The 9466-nt window shown below is 41.7% G+C and overlaps 1 non-coding gene across 1 annotated transcript; it reads left to right on the forward strand.

Moving 5' to 3' along the window:
• The first annotated feature begins 5888 nt into the window (after nt 1-5888).
• On the forward strand, nt 5889-5994 carry LOC125579319. Its single transcript, XR_007317306.1, has one exon. It is a non-coding gene; the product is annotated as a small nucleolar RNA R71 (small nucleolar RNA).
• The last annotated feature ends 3472 nt before the right edge of the window (nt 5995-9466 follow it).

Raw genomic sequence — 9466 nt, forward strand, 5'->3', positions numbered from 1 at the left:
TAGGGACTTAAGATTTTAAAGCATAGAAATCTTTTCCTCGACAATTTTGCAACCACATTTAAAAAGTCCTAATCACAGAAGCACACTATGCAATATCCTAGCTTAGCAACCATTTCTAACATAACACAACTCATCAATTCACGTCTGACATCCCCTCTACTGACTTCATTTCTTAGCATAAATATAAAGTGAATGATTTACCTTGGGAGTATCGATCATAGGATGCAAGGATATCAGACAAGTAACTGGAGCTGCAGGTAAAACTTAGTTCCTAGTTTCTCTCTCTCTAATTTTCTCTCTTGAGTCAAAGTCTGCTTCCATTGTAGGATCAGTGACCAAGATTGGACAGGCTTCCATGAATCAAAACTTAATGGTGGTTGCCACCAAGCTCTGTTCACTTCTTTTTGACCTATATCCATGAGTTCTTTGCGAAATCGAGCCTTGAAGATTACCGCCTCCAAGTCCTGTTTCGAACTCTTTTATCGGAGTCTTTATGAATCAAGCCTTAATGGTTTTAGCCACCAAGTCCTGTTCAGACTCATCCTAAGTAAACAATAGATTTTATTTATATATATATATGTTTTTTATTGTTTTTTATTATTATTTTTTTTAATATACTCATTAACTATTCTAGGGTCGAAATTTAGAGAGAGAAAATGTGATAAATAATCTACACCAGGCGTTACCTTCCAGACTTGTCTGAAGAATCTGATCTCATGTATATCAAGCCCCAAGACAAGCGGTTATGTCAGGTTTAGTGGTTGAAATCAGCTTTGGTTGCTTCATGCGTTTCAAGGCAAGTGTGTAGTTGATAGGTTGATCTGCTTTAGCATCTATAGTGCTATCTGCAATCAGTAAATCTAAAATGGTGCTAAAGATTAGTTAGATATTCAAGTTTGAATCAATATAAGATTATTGTCCCTATTTTCAATAGCTAAGCATAATTTATTAAAATTCCTTTTATATAAGAATAAAATAAATTATATCAGTAAATCTCCCTCCAGACTTAAATTACACTGTCCCAGTGTAACTCAGTCGGAGTTATGATGAAATAGTTCATGATGTACGAAATGTAACAAGTAGGGAAGATACATCTGACCGGAGTAGATATCGATCGATGGGAATATGTTACATCTATCGTCATGTGGTTGTCCATGTCGAGCGATGTCGACGTCTCGTCGGCGGTCGATATTCAGATCCTCCTACTTGGGTCTCCTAAATCTGAAAGAAATAAAACGAAAGTAAATAAATGCTAACTAATAAAACCTAAATAAAATACCTAATAGTGGGTTGTCTGCCACTCAGCGCTTGGTTAGTCATTTTGCTTGACTATGGTAGTGATTGGCTATTTGGTGGAGAAACAGCTGCTTGTTGGAAAACAAGCATCCACGTCATCTCTGCACATTCTGGACCAAGATGCAATGAAACTTCTTGTGGCCTCATCATTTCTTGTCCATTTGTCATCCATCTTCTCAAGAACATTGGAGATGTTTTGTAGCCTATCTTGATTGCTGTCAATGCTGAACTGGTGCCAGCCTATGTTGTCATAGGCGTATGCTGAAAGTTCTGTCAGTTTCTTGTGCATTGACTCTATCGTCTTGTGTATCAGCTGCTCGCCGGCTGGTGTAGACTCGGCGTCGATCGATGCGATTATGTGTTCGTCGGTCGATCTCGGAGACTTACCATCGAGCGATTTCGCTCGCGTCCTGTCGATCGATGCTGATAACTGGTGCTGAGCTGCGAGTTGCCTCTGAATGGCTTTGACTTCTTTCTGTAGCCATTCTACGTGGCTGTCTAGTCCACTGATTTTGTTGTCGAATGGAAAGTAGATGTCATCGCAGCGTTTGTCAAGTTGTTCCTCCATGGTGTCTATAGCAGTGTAGATCTTGGATGTGATCTTGTCAACCTCTGCTGCTGTGTAAGGAAGTAACTCCACAGGATTTTTGCCTGCAAAAAAATTTGATTAGTAATGTTATCAATATCCCTTTGGGTATGAAGTAATTGACTAGACAATTTGTTTAAATCTATCATGACTGGTGATATAAAGCGGTCATGCATGTCCTCGTAAGTCCTCAGCCTCTCATTCATGGCTTAGACCTTCGCGTCGAGCGATGTGAATGTTCACACGTCGATCGATATGGCTGGTTGTTGGTCCTTCTTGCGAATGGTATCCAGATCTTGCTATAGTAGCTCGATTTTAGTGCTCAGCCAGTCCACGTTGTTGTTGAGAGGGTAGTACACGTCGTTTATCCTTGTGTCGATGTATGAGACTTCCCATTCATCCTTGTGTTGTTCTGAACATTGCGGTTCTGCAGGGATCTGGGCTGTAGGAAGACTGACGTCGATCGATGGTGCATGTGGTGCGTCGATCGATGCTGAGGTCGTGGCTTCCTTCTCAAGTTGCTGACGTAAACTCTCAATTTCTGTCCTCATTTCTACCATACTTCTGAAAAGCTCATTGTAGCCTCTATCCAAAGGTTGATGTGTATCTTCTACCAATGTTTTGAGCTCCTCTCCCAGTCTTTCCTGAGCTCCACAAATACCAAACACCATCTCATTGATTTCATCTTTGGTGTAGAGTTCTGGTGCTAGTCTTGTGAGTGTGAAGGAACTGGCAAGTTCTGGAAACAGATGTGGCTCTCTTCAAAAAGAGATGCTCTTTCCAGTAATTTCCTGATGTCGTCCTTTGTGACATGTATCATCTCACCAGCTACGCCTCGTGCGTGTCCACACTCATCTCTGTAGACTCCATACTCGTCCCTTCGTTCCCAAGTGAACTTTCTGGCTCCGTACATGTCAAAAGCGTGGTTTCCAAATTCATAACATCTATCGATCGACGTCGGGTTATCCCTATCGATCGACGTTGGTGTTACCCTGTCGATCGATGTCTCCGTTGGCCCGTCGATCGATGATTGCCCTTTTGGTTGGCGTGATAGATATGGATTGATTTCTGTTGTGGCGACTCCTACATGGTTGTTAGGATCTGTTTGAATGACGTCTGGAGTGCAAAGTTGCTGTGAGAATAGGTTGTCAGGTCCATTGGATACTTGAAGGATATTTGCTATGTCCTCTCCGGACACTTGTAAGATCCTTCCATCTATTGCACGTGCGTTGCCATCTGGGTCCCTGAAAATACCAAATTCATCAGGTGTTAGAAAACCGTAATCAATGTTTGCATTATCATTCAACTTAGAAATAGAAAAATTAGGGTTTAGAGTAGTATTGATCGATGTAGATACATATGCATCGATCGATTGCAGAGTAATTTCTGCAGAACTTGTGTTCTTGAGATGATTGCTCTTCATGGATTTTTCTGTTGATGTAGAAGGAAGAGTGTTCATCTTATTTGCTTGTGTGTCTAATCTGGTGTGTTGAGGTGGTTTCGGGGGTGCAAAACGATTTATATAGGTATCTATAAACCTAGTTGGAGATGGAATATTCTCCTGCTCCTGAATTTTCGCTGCGGCGCGAATATCGATCGATGTTCTTGTGTGGGTGTCGATCGATGTGAGCGGTTGTTTTGCTAGACGAGGGTGGGTATCGACCGATGTGGAGTGCACTTCGGCGATCGATGTTGGAAACGTGTTTTTGAACTTATGTGTTTCAAATCTTTCATCTTGCAAAGACATTTCTATTGCACGTTCTTTCCAATAATCCTCATCGTATTCTTCTGTATGTTCCTCGTTAGATGAAGTAATTACAGTGTCAACTGCAAAACTTTCATGGAAACCACTGTCTGCCCAACTACCTATGGAATAGTTATCATGTTCTCTCTTGCTTGGAGGTTGGAAGGCAAAGTGGGGGTAACAATGATTAGGTGGAGTGAAATGGTCAACCGGCTGCTTTACGTCTAGTGATGTGTTGTTGCGGTCATCGATCACAGTTGACTCATTGGAATCGATCAATGGAAAAGTGGGGGTGTCGATCGATTCCGAGTACTCTGTTTTGTACTCCGATTCATACTCTGCTCCACAATTTCTTTCCTGTAATCCACAGGATTAATAACCTTTCTCTTAGGTCGGATGGGGTCGTAGTGGATGTTGGGGTCTATGAGAGTCAGACACAATTTGTTTTTGTTCATGTCACATATGGCTCCTACTGTAGCTAGGAAAGATCTTCCAAGCAGAAGTGAAGAGTTCCAGTTAAGCTCGATGTCTAAGACATGAAAATCTACAGGGACAAGGGCATTACCAATTTGTACCTCCAGATCTCGTATGATACCTCCTGATCGTTTTTCTGAAAGATCCATGAAGGTGAAGGATTATGTTGAAGGTTCGATGGTCAAACCAAGTTGGTCTGCCATGATCCTAGGGAGGATACTAAGTATGCTCCTGTGTCACACATTGAATGGGGAAATTCAACACCCTTGACTGCGCATGGTATTGCAAATTTTCCAGGATCACTCTTCTTCGTCAATGTGATCATGTGTTTCATATTCTCTCTGACTTGATGAAACATTCTCCTAATGTCCTCTTCAGTTACCTTTGTTTCTCTAAAGAACATCCACAACCGGTGTGTGAAGTAAGCTTCATCAAAAGCTTTTTCGATTGGGATTCTGAGGACTCTTTTAGTGAAACCATCCATCTCCTTATCGTTAGCTTCCCTCTTAAGGTTCTTAGGAATCTTCTCCTTTCTTTTCCTTAACCTTCTCCCTTCAGTTTCTTGTTCTTCTTGAACTGGTTCTGGAGAACTATTTAAAGGGTTGGGTTTTGGTTCGGGTGGGCTAGCTAATGGTTTAGGTGGTGGTCTGAGTGCGTTGATGTAATCATTATCGATTGAGGGTAACCGCACTCGGTATGTCAGAGGTGCCTGCCGTTCGATGGGAGGTGGGGTGTGACGATCGACGTCGGACTCACTCTGTCGATCGATGGTTGGCTCAACCGATCGATCGATTTTATCATTGAAAGGGGAGGGTGGGTGAGGATGCTTAGCTGCGAATTCTTCATGAGTTAGAATTCAAACTGCATTGCATTCAGTCGATTTAGCGGACGACGTCGATCGATGACTGGAGTAAACCGTCCATCGATCTTCTTCATGGTCTGTCGATCGATGCGAGTTCATCGACATTGGTCGACACCATTGGGATCCGCCGAGACTCATGGAGCTTTCGATTTCGAAGTCTCCTTCCTCAAGCTTTTCATTTCTCACCACTTGCCAGAAATCATCATCTATGATGGCATTTACATGGTGTTTCCCTTTGTCGGCTCCTCCCTCTCTAGCGAAAGCTTCTTGCCTCTTTATAGTCTCGCCCGTCTGAATTACTTGCGTCTCAAGTTTTCTCACATGAGTCCCTAAGGTCTCGATTTTGGTGTTCAGATTGTTGTCGGCGGAGTCTATCTTACCGTTAAAATCCACGGTGATTTGTTGTTGTCCCAACAGTACTCGATCAAGCATCTCTTCGATCTTGCTTTCTTGAGTTTGGGGTGGTGGATTTTGGTAGTAAGAGTTCGAGTAGCTTTTGCTGTTGTTGAAGGGTTTGAAATTGTGAATTTTGGTTACTTCTTTGACCATTTATAAAGAAGTTTATGTTTCCGCCCTGGTCTCCAAATTTCTGGAATCCGGTACCTCCGATGTAATTCACATTTTCTTCTCCTTCCGTATCTGCTACTTCTCCTTCAGCTGAACAGACTTGCTTCCTAAGAAGCTCGTGCACCACATCTAACTTAGCTCTTATTTCGTCCATATGTTCCTTCCCGATAGAGGCTACAGACTTTTTCCGTTCAGAGTCAGTGTTTTTGGTGTTGCTGCTGTTAGCAAGGTTTTCGATAAGTCTCACAGCTTCCAACGGATTCCGAGTAGTGAAGTTTCCTTCACTCGCCGTATCAAGAGCCATTTGATACTGTAAGGCGAGACTTCGGAAGAAAGTGCTTAGCATCTGCACTTCGTTAAATCCGTGGTGTGGACAGTCTCGCTGGAAGAACTTAAATCTAATCCACGCATCTTTGAAGGACTCTCCAGCCTCCTGCGAGAATGTGGAAATCTTGTTCCGAAGTTCTTCAGCGCGCGCCTCATCGAAGAAGTTTCGTAAGAAAGCATTCTTGATGTCGGCCCAGGATGTTAAAGATCATGTGGGTTGCTGCCTAAGCTAGTGTATCGCTTCTCCATTCAGCGTGTATCTGAAGAGCTTGCACAGCAGGTAATCTTCGGGGACTCCTTCCATCCGAATAGCAGCGATTAGATCCTCGAACCGTTCCAGATGGTCCATAGGATGCTCGTGCGGTAACCCAGAGTAGGGTATCTGCGACACGAGGGTGTAGTATTGAGGCTTCAGCTCGAAATTCTGCTTCTAGATCTCCGGAAGCCGAATAGCTGATCTGTTGGAATAGTACTCATCTGGTCGATTGTAGTCGGCCAGTGGTATCGATCGAGCGTCCTCATCTACAGGTTGAGCAGCTCCTGTAGTATTAGCATCAGGGATTACAGTCCCCTGAGCGTCTATTTTCTGACATGTTGCATTACGCAGATGACCGTCTTGGTCATACAGGTTTCCGTTCTCGTCCTGTGTTAGAATAATAATGTTTACCATTTTTGATGACACGGTATCGATCGACGTACGCGGTGTAGTATCGATCGTTGTCGAACGATTGGGATCGATCGACGATGAAGGTCTGGTGTCGGTTGACGGTTGGTTGTGCGTATCGATCGACGACGAAGTTGTTGCGTCGAGCGATGTGGAACGTTGACCTCTACGGATGGTGCGTTACAAGTGAGCAGGATCGTCTGAGAACAGCAAGTCTTTCTCCTTGTTGCTTCTGGTACCGCTGGACATGCACCTCAAAAGACAAGAAAAAGATTATTAGAAAGGAGGTAGAGAAAAGAATAAGAATCAATCAAACTAAATCTAATGGCGATCAAAGCTCCCCGGCAACGGTGCCAAATTTGATACCACTCAAATTACCCTAAGGAGTGTTACTCTCATCAAAAGAGGTTCAGTTGTAGTACTTAGGGATCGAATCCACAAGGAGCTAGGGAACAATTAAATCTAGTGTTTATTAATTCTAAGGGTTGTAAATTGTTTAAATGAAATAGCAATAGTAACAAGCAAAGGAACTAGTAAACATAACTTGGTTGGAAATGATATTAGATGCAAGGCCACTATTCAGGTGTTGGAGATTATAATATCTATAGATGCCTAATTGTTGCATGCATGATATCTTAGAGCTCAATCGCTTAACTCAGTGATCAGCTGTCGCATGTTTCACTGGTTAACAGGCTAGATCTCGTGTCTCAACGGTTAGTATGTCGACAACGAGAGAGTGTCGATCGATAGTACATTGGGAAGTCGACCGATACACCTTTGCCAACGTCGATCGATAGTCAGTTGAGGACATCGATCGACGGGTTCTAGCCAGGCCTATGCGCGAGTATGATATGCCCTATTAAGATACTAAATTGGCGGTTAGCCCTCTCTAGCAGTCCTAATATGATAGATAGATGTCAGGATGGGATAACAAGGGTGTTTGAATATACAATCCTATAATCAAGTTTTAGTTAGCAAGGCTAAAACAAGCAATGAATACAAATCTATCATGAATATCACAACACGGCAGATATATACTTTGGGGCTAATCCCACAAACCTATTTGAACCCTGGATCTAATAATTGAACTACTCAGACATAGCAAAGCAATTCATAACAATGAAGAAATAGAAACTCATAGTATAGATGAAAAGAAATGGTAACAAGGAGTTCCAATCACAAGTGATCTTCTCTCCAAAACTTGTAAACTCAAACTCTGAAACTGAAAAACTCTGAAGAAAACTCTCTGAAAAACTCTCTCTGCCGTCAAAACACTTATGCAGTATATAATCTACTAGGTTAAAAACTCGTCAGGGTATTTTCGTAATTTGGCTTGGCCTTGAGTTTTAAGTATGCTGAATCCAAAATGTCGCGTGTCTGATGTCTCGACATCGATCGATGGTACTTGTGTACATCGATCGATATTAATCTTCATCTGTCGAGGCATCTCCTGGTATCGATCGTCAGCACTAATGTGCATCGATCGATTGTTCTTCCTCTCGTCGACCTCTACGTGGTCAGCTCGGGTGAAATGTCCTTTAAGCTCCAAAATGCTCCAAAGTCATAGCTTTACTCCAAAATGCACCTGAACCTGAAAACATACCTAGAAAGAGTAGAAAACATAGATATATATATATATAGTAGAACACTTATATACCATGGATGAAAACGGGTCAAATCCAAGGTATGTCAATTGACTACACCTAGAGCTACAGCTTTACCTCTACAAAACTGACTTGCTTCATTAGAAGTTTGTGGACTCCATCCAGCTTTGCTTTAACTTCATCCAGTTGTTGCATGTCCATGCTAGAAACTGATTTCCTCCTTTTATGGTCAGTGTTCTTGGTACTGTTGCTAGATGCCAAAATTTTCTATGAGTATGGTTGCTTCTTATGGGTTTCTGGTGTTGAAGTTCCCTTCATTATGTCTAGAGCCATCTTGTAGACCAAATCGATGCCACTGAAGAAAGTACTTAGTAGTTGTATTTGGTTACATCCATGATGAGGAAAATCACGATGGTAAGAGTTGAATCTAATCCATGAGTCTCTGAAAGACTATGTAGACTTTTGAGTGAATGTTGAGATCTTATTTTCCAAGTCTTCAGCTCACGCATTGATACCATTTAAATTACCCTAAGGGGTGAATTACTCTCTCAAATAAGAGATTCAATTGTAGTACTTAGGGATCGAATCCACAAGGAGCTAGGGAACCTATTAAATCTAGTAATTTATTAATTCTAAGTGTTTGTTGTTTGATGGTTTTAAAGTAAATAGCAAATCCTAATTGAGCAACTCTATTGCTCGACTAACAAGATGATTTGGGGGTGTAACTTATTGGAAAGGTATGAGATGCAGGGTTTATATTTAGGTGTTGGAGATTATAATCCTATAGATGCCTATCAGTTGCATGCATGATATATTAGAGCTCAACCCCTTAGACACAGTGATCAGCGATAGCAATGTTTCACCTTTCACAAATATCGATCGATTGTCAGAAGAGAGTATCGATCAATGCTTCTATTTAATCCTTAGGCGTAAGTTGATAATGCTCACTAGCTTTCTAGTTCAGCGGTAGCCTTTTTTCAGTTGTCTAGTATGACAGATTAAGTTCAGGACTGGATGGTCAAGGATGCTTGACTCATGCTGATTCCTAGATTCAATATTCTAGGTAGCTAATCTAGAACAAGCATTAAGACCAATCAATCAATGAATACCATAACTTAGCAATATATAGTTGGGGCTAATCCCTTTAACCTATTTGAACCATGAATCTAACAAGTAAACTACTCAGACATAGCTAAGCAATTCATGACACCAAATGTAAATAAAAACTGCATAGAATAGAATAGATGAATTAATGGAGTTCCGATCACAAATCTCTCTATGATCTTCTCTCCTAAAACTCTCTGCTGAAAATAAGAATACCAAGGTGGCTTAAAGCTCTCTT

This window comes from Brassica napus, chromosome A1, assembly GCF_020379485.1.
Source record: "Brassica napus cultivar Da-Ae chromosome A1, Da-Ae, whole genome shotgun sequence".
Classification (NCBI taxonomy): Eukaryota; Viridiplantae; Streptophyta; class Magnoliopsida; order Brassicales; family Brassicaceae; genus Brassica; species Brassica napus.